We start from the raw sequence: 13,607 nt of genomic DNA, 5'->3' as shown, positions 1-13,607 counted from the left end.
GTCAGCCTGTCCACAATGACCCAAATGGCATCGAACTTCCTCTGAGTCCGTGGGAGTCCAACAACGAAATTTATAGTGATACGTTCCCACTTCCACTCAAGAATCTCTATATGCTGAAGCAAACCACCGGGTCTCTTATGCTCATACTTTACTTGCTGATAATTTAGACATCGAGTTACATAAGCAACTATATCCTTCTTCATACTCCTTTACCAATAATGTTGCCGCAAGTCCTGATACATCTTGGCGGCGCCCAGGTGAATAAAAATACCGGGAACTGTGGGCCTCCTCAAGAACCAACTCACGAAGTCCATCCATATTAGGCACACAAACACGAACCTGCATCCTCAAGACTCTGTCATCTCCAATAGTAACCTATTGGGCACCATTGTGTCGCACTGTGTCCCTAAGGACCAACAAATGAGGGTCGTCATAGTGTCGATCTCTGAACGCTCAAACAAGGAAGACTAAGTGACTGTACAAGCTAGAACACGACTGGGCTCTGAAATGTCCAACCTCACAAACTAGTTGGCCAAGTCTGAACATCTGATGCAAGCGGCCTCTCACCAACAAGAATAAATGCAAGGGTGCATATACTCGCTGCCTTTCTACTCAAGGCATCGGCCACCACATTGGCCTTCCTAGGGTAGTACAAAATAGTGATATCATAGTCTTTTAATAGCTCCATCCACCTCCTCAGCCTCAAATTGAGATCCTTTTGCTTGAATAAATACCGAAGGCTTCGATAATCCGTGAAGACCTCACACGATACGCCGTAAAGATAGTGCCTCCAAATCTTCAGCGCATGAACAATGGTTGCCAACTCTAAGTCATGGACATGGTAATTCTTCTCATGAACCTTCAACTGCCATGACGTATATGCAATCATCCTGCCATCCTACATCAATACCGCACCAAGCCCAATACGGGACGTATCACAATATACCGTATAAGATCCTGAACTTGTGGACAACACCAACACCGGCGTTGTAGTCAAACCAATCTTGAGCTTCTGAAAGCTCGCCTCACACTCGTCTGACCATATGAACGGGGCACCCTTCTGGGTCAACCTGGTCAACGGGGCTGCTATAGATGAAAACCCTTCCACAAATCGACGGTAATAGCCCGTCAAACCCAAGAAACTCCTGATCTCCGTAGCTGAAGTGGGTCTAGGCCAGTTCTGAACTGTCTCAATCTTCTTAAGATCTACCTAAATGCCCTCTGCTGATACAACATGCCCCAAGAAAGCAACTGAATCCAACCAAAACTCGCACTTTGAAAATTTAGCATATAACTGGCTGGCTCTTAGAGTCTGAAGTACAATCTTGAGATGTTGCTCATGCTCCTCTCGATTGTGGGAGTAGATCAAGATATCATAAATAAACACGATCACAAAGGAGTCCAAATAAGGCCTGAACACTCGGTTCATCAAATCCATGAATGCTCCTGGGGCATTTGTCAACCCAAAAGACATCACCAGAAACTCATAATGACCGTACCGAGTCCGAAAAGTTGTCTTAGGGACATCAGATGCCCTAATCTTCAACTGATGGTAGACAGATCTCAAATCAATCTTCGAAAACACCTTGGTACCCTGAAGTTGATCAAATAAATCATCAATCCTCGGCAATGGATACTTGTTCTTGATGGTGACTTTGTTCAACTGTTGATAATCTATACACATCCTCATCGATCCATCTTTTTTCTTCACAAACAACACAGGTGCATCCTAGGGTGAGACACTAGGTCTAATGAACCCCTTATCAAGCAAATCTTGCAATTGTTCCTTTAATTCTTTCAACTCTAGCGGGGCCATACGGTATGGCGGAATGGAAATGGGCTGGGTGCCCGGAGCCAAGTCAATACAGAAATTTATATCCCTGTCGGGTGGCATCCCCGGCATGTGTGCAGGAAAAACCTCTGGAAACTCACAAACAACTAGTACTGAATCCATGGAAGGAACCTCCGCACTGAAATCGCGGACATAAGCCAAATACGCTAGACACCCCTACTCGACCATACGCCGAGCTTTCATATAAGAGATAACCCTGTTGGTAGGATGGCCAGGAGTCCCTCTCTACTATAATAGAGGCAACCCCGGTAAGGATAAGGTCATCGTCTTGGCGTGACAATCCAATATAGCATGATAAGGTGACAACCAATCCATACCCAAAATGACATCAAAATGGACCATATCGAGAAGTAGAAGATCTACACGAGTCTCAAGACCCCCAATGGTGACCACACACGAACGATAAGCACGATCTACAACAATATCATCCCCCACAGGTATGGACACTTACACAAGAGCACTCAAAGAATCACGAGGCACAACCAAATATGAAGCAAAATAGGATGTCACATATGAGTAAGTAGATCCCTCATCAAATAGAACTGAAGCATCTCTACTATAAACTGAAACAGTACCTGTAATAACAGCATCGGATGACTCAGCCTCATGCCTTACTGGAAAAGCATAACATCGGGGGTGGGCCCCACCACTCTGAACTACGTCCCTGGGACAGTCTCTAGCTAGTTGGCCTCCACCTCTAACGGCCTAACCTCCACCTCTAACAGCCTGGCTTCTACCTCTGTTTGCCTGACACCTGCATCTGGCTGGCTGAGCAGGCAGTGCAGCAACTAGTCCCAGAACCATGGCACGAGAACCATGATGCTATGGCGGGACGCCCAATAATCTCGGACAGGTATTCCTGATATGCCCATAACCACCATACTCGAAACATCCATCTTGGTATTGTGGCTGTGAATACTAAGACTGACCCGAACGGGCCAGATGACCACGGTAATAACTCTGAATAGGAGGTGCGCTGATAGGAGCTGGTGGTGCATTGTAGGCTGGCTGTACAAAATTAGGTACATAAGGACCACGACTCCCTAAAATACTATGGGATGCCTAAAACGCTGAATGAAACGGCCTGGGAGGATGTCCCCTACCAAAAGTACCCCTGCCTCTAGATGAGGCACCGCTGAACCCACCAGAATGACGAGGTATCTTGTCAGACCTCTGACCTCCCTATGCAAGAACCATCTCGACTCGCCTGGCAATATTGGCAGCTGCCTAAAATGCAATCTCACTCCCAGTCTCCTTAGCCATCTGTAATATGATAGGCTGAGCAAGTCCGTCAATAAACCTCTTCACCCCATCTCTCTCGGTAGGAAGCAGAAGAAGCGCATGACGGGCCAAATCCACAAAACGGGTCTCATACTGGTAACAATCATACTGCCCTGCTGGAGATGCTCGAACTAATGACGGTGCTCCTCTCTCATACTTGGTCCCAAGTAAGAGCAGGCGACCCAGCTGGTCTGGTTAACAAATAATCCTTCCACCATTTCTTGGCAGAACTAGTCATCTGGAATGCAACAAAGTCGACCCCATTGGTCTCCATTATACCCATGTTGCGTAGCACCTCATGATAGCTGTCAAGATACTCTTGGGGATAATCTCTGAAGTAGCACTACTGAAATGAACTGGGAAGAGCTTGGTAAACCTGTCCAATCTCCACAAAGCCTCGAAAGACATAGCTAGCCCAATATCAGTATGTGCCGCAACAACCGGCTGAACTAATCTGACTGGATGAGCGGCTGGAGTTTGATACTGGAGAGCCATCTGCTCCGGAGTGTGAGTAGCAGGATTTTGGGCTCCTACTCTAGCCTGAGAGACGGTTGGTACTATGGGAAATGCGCCAGTCTAGGCCACACTCTCCATAAGGCCCACCAAACGGACCAAAGCGTCCTGAAGCATTGGGGTGGCAAAAACCCCTCCGGAACTTAAGCTGATCCGACATGAATAGTCTGGGCTAGAACCTCCTCGTCAAACTCTACCTGAGGCTCCATTACTGGGGCTACTGCTCAGACGTTGGGCGGAGCCCCTCCCCTGCCTCGGCCTCTAGCACAGCCTCGACCTTGACCTCTGCCCCTCGTAGGAGCTACTATGGAGGCTCTGGCTGCTGCTCATCTAAAGGAGCAATGCGTGTTCTCGCCATCTGCGAAAGAATAAGAGTAAAAGAGTTCAATCAGTATTGAGGAAACAAAATCGCACGATAGAGAAGAATAGAAGTGAAATTTGTTCCTAAACTTCATAGCCTCTAAGAGAGAAGTACAGAAGTCTTTGTACCGATCCTCCAGACTCTACTAATCTCGCTCGTGAATTGTGAGACCTAGGCAACCTAGTGCTCTAATACAAACTTCTCACGACCCATAATTTCCACTGTCGGGTCCGTGATGGCGCCTAATATTTCACTTACTAGGCAAGCCAACGTTAGGGAATCATTAAGCCACTTCTTATACATTTCGGTAAATAATAGCAAATAAGCTAAAAACGAGTTTAAAAATGAGTGCGGACGTATATAATAGCCTCAATATATATATACTACCCGAATCTGGAGCCACAATTCACGAACATCTAAGATTTTTCTACAGGTAAATGTCTGAAAGAAATACAATTGTTTTTGAAAGGAAAGAAACAGTAAAATGCAATGGCTAGAAGGGGACTCCATGGTCTGCGAACGCCGGCAGATCTACCTTGGGTCTCCTGTAAGATGAAACCAGCAGCTAACCTCACGATCAGCTCAGACCAGTACCAAAATCTACACAGAAAGTGCAGAGTGCAGTATCAATACAACCGACCCCATGTACTGGTAAGTGCCGAACCTATCCTCGACGAAGTAGTGATGAGGCTAAGGCGGGTCACCCACACTACAACTTGTACACAATATATATAATAAAAGCAGAATAGAAAATACATCATAGAAGAAAGTAGTAAATTGCAAGAAATACAACAACTCCCGGAGATATATCAATAATGTTCAGAAATTACCGATCCTTAAGTGCAAAAGAGAATACCGTAAGGCTAACACATCTCAAGGAAACATAAACACATAGGTTGTTGCGACGCGCAACCCGATCTCACTGTATCATAATAACACAATAATAGTTCACCCTTATTCCACCAAACAATCCACCCTTATTATACATGTTGCGTCGTGCACCCGTTCCCACCGTATAACAATAACACAATCATAGTTCACCCTTATTACACCTGTTGCGGCGTGCAACCTGTTTCCACCGTATCACAATAACACAATCATAGTTCACCCTTATTCCACCAACCCTTATTACACATGTTGCGATGTGCAACCCGTTCCCACCGTACAGTATAAATTCACCCTTATTCCACCTCAATATATCACCTTTATTCCTCTTGTTGCGGCGTGCAATCCGATCCTACCATATCAATATTAATTACTCAGTATGTACAGAAATTTCATAATTTAAATCACAGAAACCCTTCACAATACTTAAACTCCAAACCGAAGCAAATAGGGAATTTGTACACCATGAAAATCCACATAAATAATACTACACAACGAGATCAATTCAGAACCTACAACAGAAAGGTACCGGTAAATCAGCTTAAGGAAATAACATGAGATAATAAAACTATGGAAAAACTAATATCATTAACTGGAGGAAACAATGTCTGACACATAGCAATTAGGCATGGGAACACCAGTAGAGTATGTAACTATTAAGACAGAGAAAGAGACAATATGAGAAAAATGGGAGAAACGGGAAAAACAGATAAATTGGTGGCGCATAAGTACTCGTCACCTCACATATACGCCGCTCACATGAATTTCACATATCAAATAGTCCAAGGGTTCCTAATTCCCTCAAGTCAAGGTTAGATACAACAGTTACTCGCTCCAAAGGCCACTCAATGCTCAATTACCGCTTTTTCTCTAGAATCCACCTCCAAACCACTCGTATCTATCCACAAACGACTCAATAATATCAAATATTTCTAAAGAAATCAATTACTATGCATAACTTTAGATTCTCCAAACTTTCCCCTAAAAAGTCAAAAATCGACTTCGAGCCCGCTTGGTCAAAACCCAAGGTACGGATCAAAATCCATTCACCCATTCACCCCCGAGCTCGATTATATAATTTATTTCAAAATCCGACCTCAATTCGATGTCTAAATTTTAATTATGCAAAAATCCCTAATTCTACCCAAACCCCCAATTTCCACCATGAAAAACCTAGAGTTTAGGTTGAAATCTTAAGAAAAGTAGCGAAAGATTGAAAGAAACTAGTTTAGAATCACTTACCAATAATTTGGGGAAGAAAAGTTCTTTGGAAAATCGCCTCTAAGGTTCTTGAGTTTGAAAATTTGAAGAATGAACCAAAAATCTTGTCTAAGTCATATTTGACCAGGTGCATATGTCGTATTTGCGACCTTGCAAACCCCGTAAATGCAAAGAAACCATCGCAAATGTGAAGCTTTCCACACTTCTGCTTTCTTAACATGATTGACCTCGCAATTACGAGGTCTGAGGCATGCAATAAAACTGAAGCACACCAGCAATGCTCTAAGTCTAATTTTTCACTCTATAGCCTATCCGAAACTCACCCGAGCCATCGGGTCTCTAAACCAAAAGTGTACACAAGTCTAAAAACATCATACGAACTTGCTCGCGCAATCAAATTACCAAAATAACACCAAGAACTATGAATCGGATACCAAATCAAAGAAAGTTTTCAAGAGACTTTAAAATTTCTATTTTCACAACTGAACGTCCGAATCACATCAAATGAACTCCGTTTCTCACCAAATTCGACAAACAAATCATAAATATTATAGTGGATTTGTACTAGGCTCTGGAACCAAAATACGGATCCGGTATCAATATATCCAAACATCAGTTAATTCTTAAAAACCATTAAACTTTCAGATTTTCAATTTTCAATAAAAATTCATAACTCAAGTTAGGGACCTCCGAATTCGATTTCGGGCATACGCCCAGGTCCCATATTTTGATACAGACCCGTCGGGACCATCACAACATGGATCCGAGTCCATTACTCAAAACGTTGATCGAAGTCAACTCAAATTAATTTTTAAGGCAAAATTCTTATTTTTATCAGTTTTTAGCATATAAGCCTTTCGGAAGAATACTCTGACTGTGCACGCAAATCGAGAAACACTAAAATAAGGTTTTTGAGATATTGAAACACAAAATTATGTTCTAAAATATAAGATGACCTATCGGGTCATCACACTCGCACCTACAAGGTACTAATCGCATAGGCAAGGCTACTTCTGCGCGTGCTTCTCTGCTTCTCTGCTTCTGCGGACCACTGGCCAGTTGTCCAAAAATGCTTCTTCGGCCAAGAGCTCGCATATGCGGGCTCGCACCTGCGGCCAAAAGTTAGCAGGTGCGGGCACACTAGAACTGGTGCGCCAACAACCCTTTTAAGCTCTAAATCGATCTGTGCATCGTCCGGATTGCACCCGAGGCCTCGTCCAAACATACCAACAAGTTTGGTAATATGAGATGGACTTGCTCGAACCCTCGGAATGCAGAAAACAACAGCAAACCTAAGAATCGCACCCCAAATCAAATCGAATTAACTTATGAACTTCAAGTTCTTGCAAATTGCTCCGAACGCGTCGAATCATACCTAGGATATTCGAAATGACATCAAATTTTGCGTGCAAGTCTTAAATCACTATACAGAACTATTCCAGGTTCGGAATCCCAAATGGACCTCAATAACACCAAAACCTACTCCAAACCAAATTTAAAGAACTTTTTAAACCTTCGATAAGCCAACTTTCAACATTAAGCGTTGAAACGCTCCCGAGTCATCCAAAACCCGATCCGGACATACGATCAAATCCAAAATGATCATACGATCCTATTGGAATCGTCAAAGCCTGATTCCGAGGTCGTTTACCCAAAATGCTGACTCAAGTAAAACTTAGCCCTTTTTAGCCAACATTAAGGAACCAAGTGTTCCGATTTCAACCCGAACCTTTCCAAATACCGAACTAAGAAGAAGAAAGAAAAGTTGTTAGTGGCATATGGAGCCTATCCGATATTAAAGAATATATATGATTTACTGGAGAAGAAGAATCTCCAGTAAATCATCCAATATTTTGCAATTGTCTTTCTGATCCTTTCTTCTTATAGGAAATCAACTAATGCCGAAAGAATAGCACTTGTCTGCAAGAAATACTCTGCAATTTGTATAAAGTAAAAAAGTGATTAAATGACAAATAATATAAGACTGCAATTTGTAATTCAGCCTATAACATAAGATTTACATCACCTTCGTCTAATTGGAATACTAAAAATATGAAGCAAATGAATCGATTTAATAGAATTGAAAATAAGACATTCCAAAGTGAAATTTGAACCGCCAACTTCACTTGTAGAGATGCACCAAATTATGTGCTTAAAATAAATGCAATTTAGATATCCAGGCTCAGTCATTAGAAGAACGGTATGATAGATAAAGATGTAATAGATAGAATTCAAACAGGACGATTGAAAAGGAGGAGCCTTACGGGCTAGCAAAGTGAGTGCGATTTTTTAGAATAATTGGAAGACCAACAATGTTACATGTGTGTAAATACTGGGCCTATGTGTCTTAGAAATTTTAATGCCACGATGGGTAATACCAGATTATAGAGGATTAGAGACGGTGGCGTCCACTGAAAATGCGACTAAATCACGTAGATGTATATGATAAAATGAGAAAAGTTAGCCTAAGATGGTTTCGCTATGCTCTCCGTAATCCTACAAATACATCATTTCGTATGTTCTCATCCTTCACCCTTGGCTATTATTATCTACTCTCACATCAAAACAATATGCACCACATAAATTGAAGGCAGCAGAAAATGATTGTTACAGAAATTATATTGATATAGAAATAAAAGTTGGTAACAGTCAGAGCAATTTAAAAAATTACACAAGATATAAGATGATTGGAAAATAAATTTGTCAACTGAATAGATTTAAGCAAAGATTTCGATGAGTAAGACTTCCTCAAAGATTAAGCAAAAATAGCAATGCTTGCTAGCACCTCCAGGAATGCGAGACCAAAGGAATTCATGATTTATCCTTAAAGTTCAAGAAAATAATCAATTATCTTAAAATTTAGTCTCAGTAGAGTGGAAATAACCTATACTATAGTTCCACTCCCTTTTAAAGTTTGCAACACTCTGCGGTCTGATTACTGTTGAACTTCTCCAACCAACTTCACGTGATCACGTTCTTTTAGAAGCGAGGTTTATAAGAATACTTTATTCTACTCTTTTACAATAGATCATTCACTATAGCGAATGCATAACCTATACCTGAATTTTATATACCATCATTATCACCAAAATTATCTTGTTCCCCATTTATATATAGAGAAAATCAGAGATTATAATAATTTTTTCCTCTAATGGTCTTATATGTAACAACTTGACCGATCGTTTTGAGCTCTAGCACGCCGCTCGGCGGTTTGAGGCCTTAAGTAGTTTCACTTCATGTATTATGACTTGTTGGCGTTATTCCGGAATGCTTAGGCATAATTCGGACGCGTTCGGCGAAGTTTGAATGATTGAAAGTTTAAAGAAAGGCTTCGATCGTCGCATTGTACTTTTGATATTATTTGGCATAATTTGAGGCTTTGACTAAGTTCGTAATATGTTTTGGGATGCGTTGGTATGGCTGGATGGGGTCCTGGGGCCCCGGGGTGCGAATCGGATTGAAAATGGAACGAGTTTGGACTTGGAAGAAATGTTGAGGCAGCTGAGATCTGGTGCAATCGCACCTGCGTGGGAAGTGGCCGCAGGTGCAGTCACGCATGTGTGTAGGGGCTATTGCAGGTGCGATTTTGGTAGAAGGGACCTGGGGGCACAGGTGCGAAAATAATTTCGCACCTGCGAAGTCACAGATGCGGAGACGTGATCGCAGAAGCAGAAGGAGCTGGGCAAGACTGGAGTCGCAGAAGCGGAAGGGTTCAACATGTGCGAGTGCGAAGGAGCGAAGGTTGGACCGCATAAGTGGTCGCGCATGAGAGAAATTTGGTCCGCAGAAGCGGATTTGCCTAGGCTTAGGGAGAACCGCACCTGCGATGGATTTGTCCGCAGGTGCGGCTAATGGTCCGCTAGTGCGAAAGTCGCTAGGCAGTAGGGTGGTTTATATCCGAGACTTAGCCCATTTCTCTCACATTTTCATTTGGTTGGGCGATATTTGGAGCTCTTGGAGGGAAGATTTTCATCATCCATGTCAAGGTAAGTAATTCTCATGTTAGTTAAATACATGGTTTATATATAGATTTAAACATGAAAATTAGTAGAAATTAGGATTTTGGTAGAAAACTTAGAAATTGGTATTTTTAGATTTTTACCACGAAATTGGACGTGGAATTTAGGATAAATTATATATTTGAGTTCGTGGTATTATGGGTAAAGTTTATCTTTAAAAATATTTGGAATCCGGGCATGTGAGCCCGAGGGTTGACCTTATTGACTTTTCGAGCGGAGTTGAGAATTGTTATAAACTGATTAAGTATAAGCATTGGAGTATATTTTGATTGATTTGCATATTGTTTGACTAGTTTCAGATCGTTTGGCTTTGAATTGAAGAGTTAAAGAGGCATTGGAGCCGGTTATGAAAATTCGGAGTGAGATAAGTCTCTTGTATAACTCTGTGAGGGGGAATTTACCATGTAGGTGTTGTTCTTGTTGTATGCTACATGTTATGGGGGCTACGCATGTATGAGGTGACGAGTGTCTGTGCGTATGCTAGAGTTCCTGATTATGTTCAGGTTCACGTTATGCTTTAATTGTATTATTTGAGTCATCTTTGCCTGTAAAATTCCTTATTTCGCTTTGCGGCCTGAGACTAGGCTTGCATAGAGTGATAGACTCGTTATTGTAAAGATTTGATGAGCTAGTTGATTCATCGCGAAACAATTATGTCTCTCTTACGAAATCCTCTTGCATTGTGCGTTTTTATTGAAGAGCTTCTTTAAATCTCATAACTCACACGTATCTTCGTGACTGGGGTCAAGGACCCGTTAAAGTATTATATTCTCATGGGAGCGGGTCGTTCGCCTCGGTAGTATAATAGATGCATCTATGGTTCGTGTCATTCGACCCTCGGCAATGAACGCATTATTTTGGGATCGAGTCGTACGCTTTGGCATTTCTATAAATACTCTTATGGGATCGTGTCATTCACCTCGACAACATCGTTCGTAATATTTGGCAAGAAGCCATCGTATCCGTGAGTTTTTCTGATTTGATTTGTGACGATCTATCTGGTGGGATCATTTCTCATATCCACTCAGGTTAAGGAGGTAACCGATAATTTAGGGCTTGCGTTTACTGTTCAGGGGAGGATAGTACCGCGTGCTAAAAAGTTGTTTACACTATTTTTACCATGCCTCATACTTGTTTACTTTCTATTGTACTTGATTTATTGGACCACTAGTAAGTGTCGATGTTGCTCCCTCGTCACTACTTCTCCGGGGTTAGGCTAGATACTTACTGGGTATGCGTTGATTTACCTACTCATGCTACACATGTTGCACTTTTTGTGCAAGTATATATATATATATATATATATATATATATGTATGTATATTTCTGGTGGTCTTTTGGATGCAAAGGCATGACTATTGCGGGGACTTTATGGATAGATGCATTCTATGTTACGATACGCAGCATACAGAGTCTCCATCAGGGTTATTTACATTCTCCTCTCTAACTTCTATTGCAGACATATGCTATATTTTATTATATTTCTCGGTAGATACTCATGCACTTTTGACACCGATTTTTGGGGGTTGCTACTGGATGTTCATTATTGTAGTTCACGTAATTATTATTATTTTATATTATAATTTATTCTTTATACAAAAATTTATAAAGAGAATTCACGGGCTCCTACGAGTACCCGATGTTTATTTTATTTATTTAATGGGATTTATGATTTCAAAATTTTTAAAATGAGTAGTTAAGTCAATAATTCACCGTTAGCTTGCCTGATGACGACGTTGGGTGCCATCATGGCCTTTAGAGGATTTTGGGTCATGACAACTTGATCTATCTGGTGGGGACCATTTCCCATATCCACTCCGGTTGAGGAGGTGATCGATAATTGAGGGCTTGCATTTACTGTTCAGAGGAGGATCGTACCACGTGCTAAAACTTTGTTTACACTATTTTTACCATGCCTCATACTTGTTTACTTTATATTGTACTTGATTTATTAGACCACTAGTAAGTGTCAATATCGACCGCTCGTCACTACTTCTCTATGGTTAGGCTAGATACTTACTGGGTACGTGTTCATTTACGTACTCATGCTACACCTGTTGTACTTTTTGTGCATGTATATATATGTATATTTTTAGTGGTCTTTTGGGCTCAGAGACGCGGCTATTGTAAGAACTTTATGGTGAGTTGCATTCCATGTAATGATCCGCAGCATACAGAGTCTCCATCAGGGTTATTTACATTCTTCTGTCTAACTTATATTTAAGACAGATATTGTATTTTATTATATTTTTCAGTAGATGCTCATGCACTTGTGACACCAGATTTTGGGGGTTCCTACTAGATGTTCATTATTGTAGTTTACGTAATTATTATCATTTTATCTTGTAATTTATACTTTATACGGAAATTTATAAAGAGAATTCACGGGCTCCTACGAGTACCCGATGTTTATTTTATATATTAATTGGGATTTATGATTTCAAAATTTTTAAAATGAGTAATTAAGTCAATAATTCACTGTTGGCTTGCCTGACGGCGACGTTGGGCGCCATCACTGCCTTTAGGGGATTTTGGGTCGTGGTAGTTTGGAATCAGAGCTCTAGGTTCACGTGGATCTCATGAGTTATGAGCAAGTCTAGTAGAGTCTTGTAGATCAGTACGGAGACGTATGTACTTATCTTCGAGAGGCAAGGTGGTTGTGAGGAGCACTTCCCTTCTTGATTCCTTGTCGTACGATTTGATTCCATCGAGGCTTATGCCTTCATTTCCTTCCCACTCACTCTTACACGATGTTGAGTTATCAATGGGGCATCGAAAAGTTGCAGTGGTACTACAGATATAGTGCATGATGTATCTCTCTGTGTATTCGAACGAGCTATTGTCGTCGAACTGTTGAAGGGTGTTGTGTCGTTTCAGGCTTTCAGCAATGTATTAGTATTGTATATGGTTTTGAGGCTATGTACGGATTGCTATGATGTTCATGAGTGGTTATCGCGCAGTGTTGGCATGATGGCAGGGTGCTTGTTTATGTGTCGAGGCAGTGAATGACTTAAAAGAAGGATTTTTCAGTGTATGGTTTAGAGGTTCGGCACTTAATAGCAACAGAGAAGAGGCAATCAGACTATGAATGTTCAAGCTTTGGTTGATGGAGTAACGGGACTTGATATTTTCGAGCGTGGTGGAGTTCTCGATTGTGATGTGGTGTCGTCGTCCTTGTTGAACGCATTAAGGCTCGTCGGTATTATGGTCTTCTTGAATTGCCTTCTGGGTAGGGTGTGGTGAAATAGTGTCTAAGAAGCGGTTGTCAGAGATAGCGGTGTGTAGCGGTTTCAGAATCGAATCGGTATTTCGAATGTTGATGGCTCGAGAAAGATTACCTTCGAAGAGGCTTAGAGTTGGAAGCAATTTATTAGTTCAGGTTCTACATAGATGGATTTTGATTTGATGTAACATTTGGGTAACGAAGGATAATGAAGGACATGGCAGAAGGTGTCTCGCGGTGTTTGAATTGCTA

The sequence above is a fragment of the Nicotiana tomentosiformis genome, chromosome 5 (genome assembly GCF_000390325.3).
Source record: "Nicotiana tomentosiformis chromosome 5, ASM39032v3, whole genome shotgun sequence".
Classification (NCBI taxonomy): Eukaryota; Viridiplantae; Streptophyta; class Magnoliopsida; order Solanales; family Solanaceae; genus Nicotiana; species Nicotiana tomentosiformis.
The sequence above is the reverse complement of the archived record's forward strand: the minus strand, read 5'-3'. Positions refer to the sequence as shown.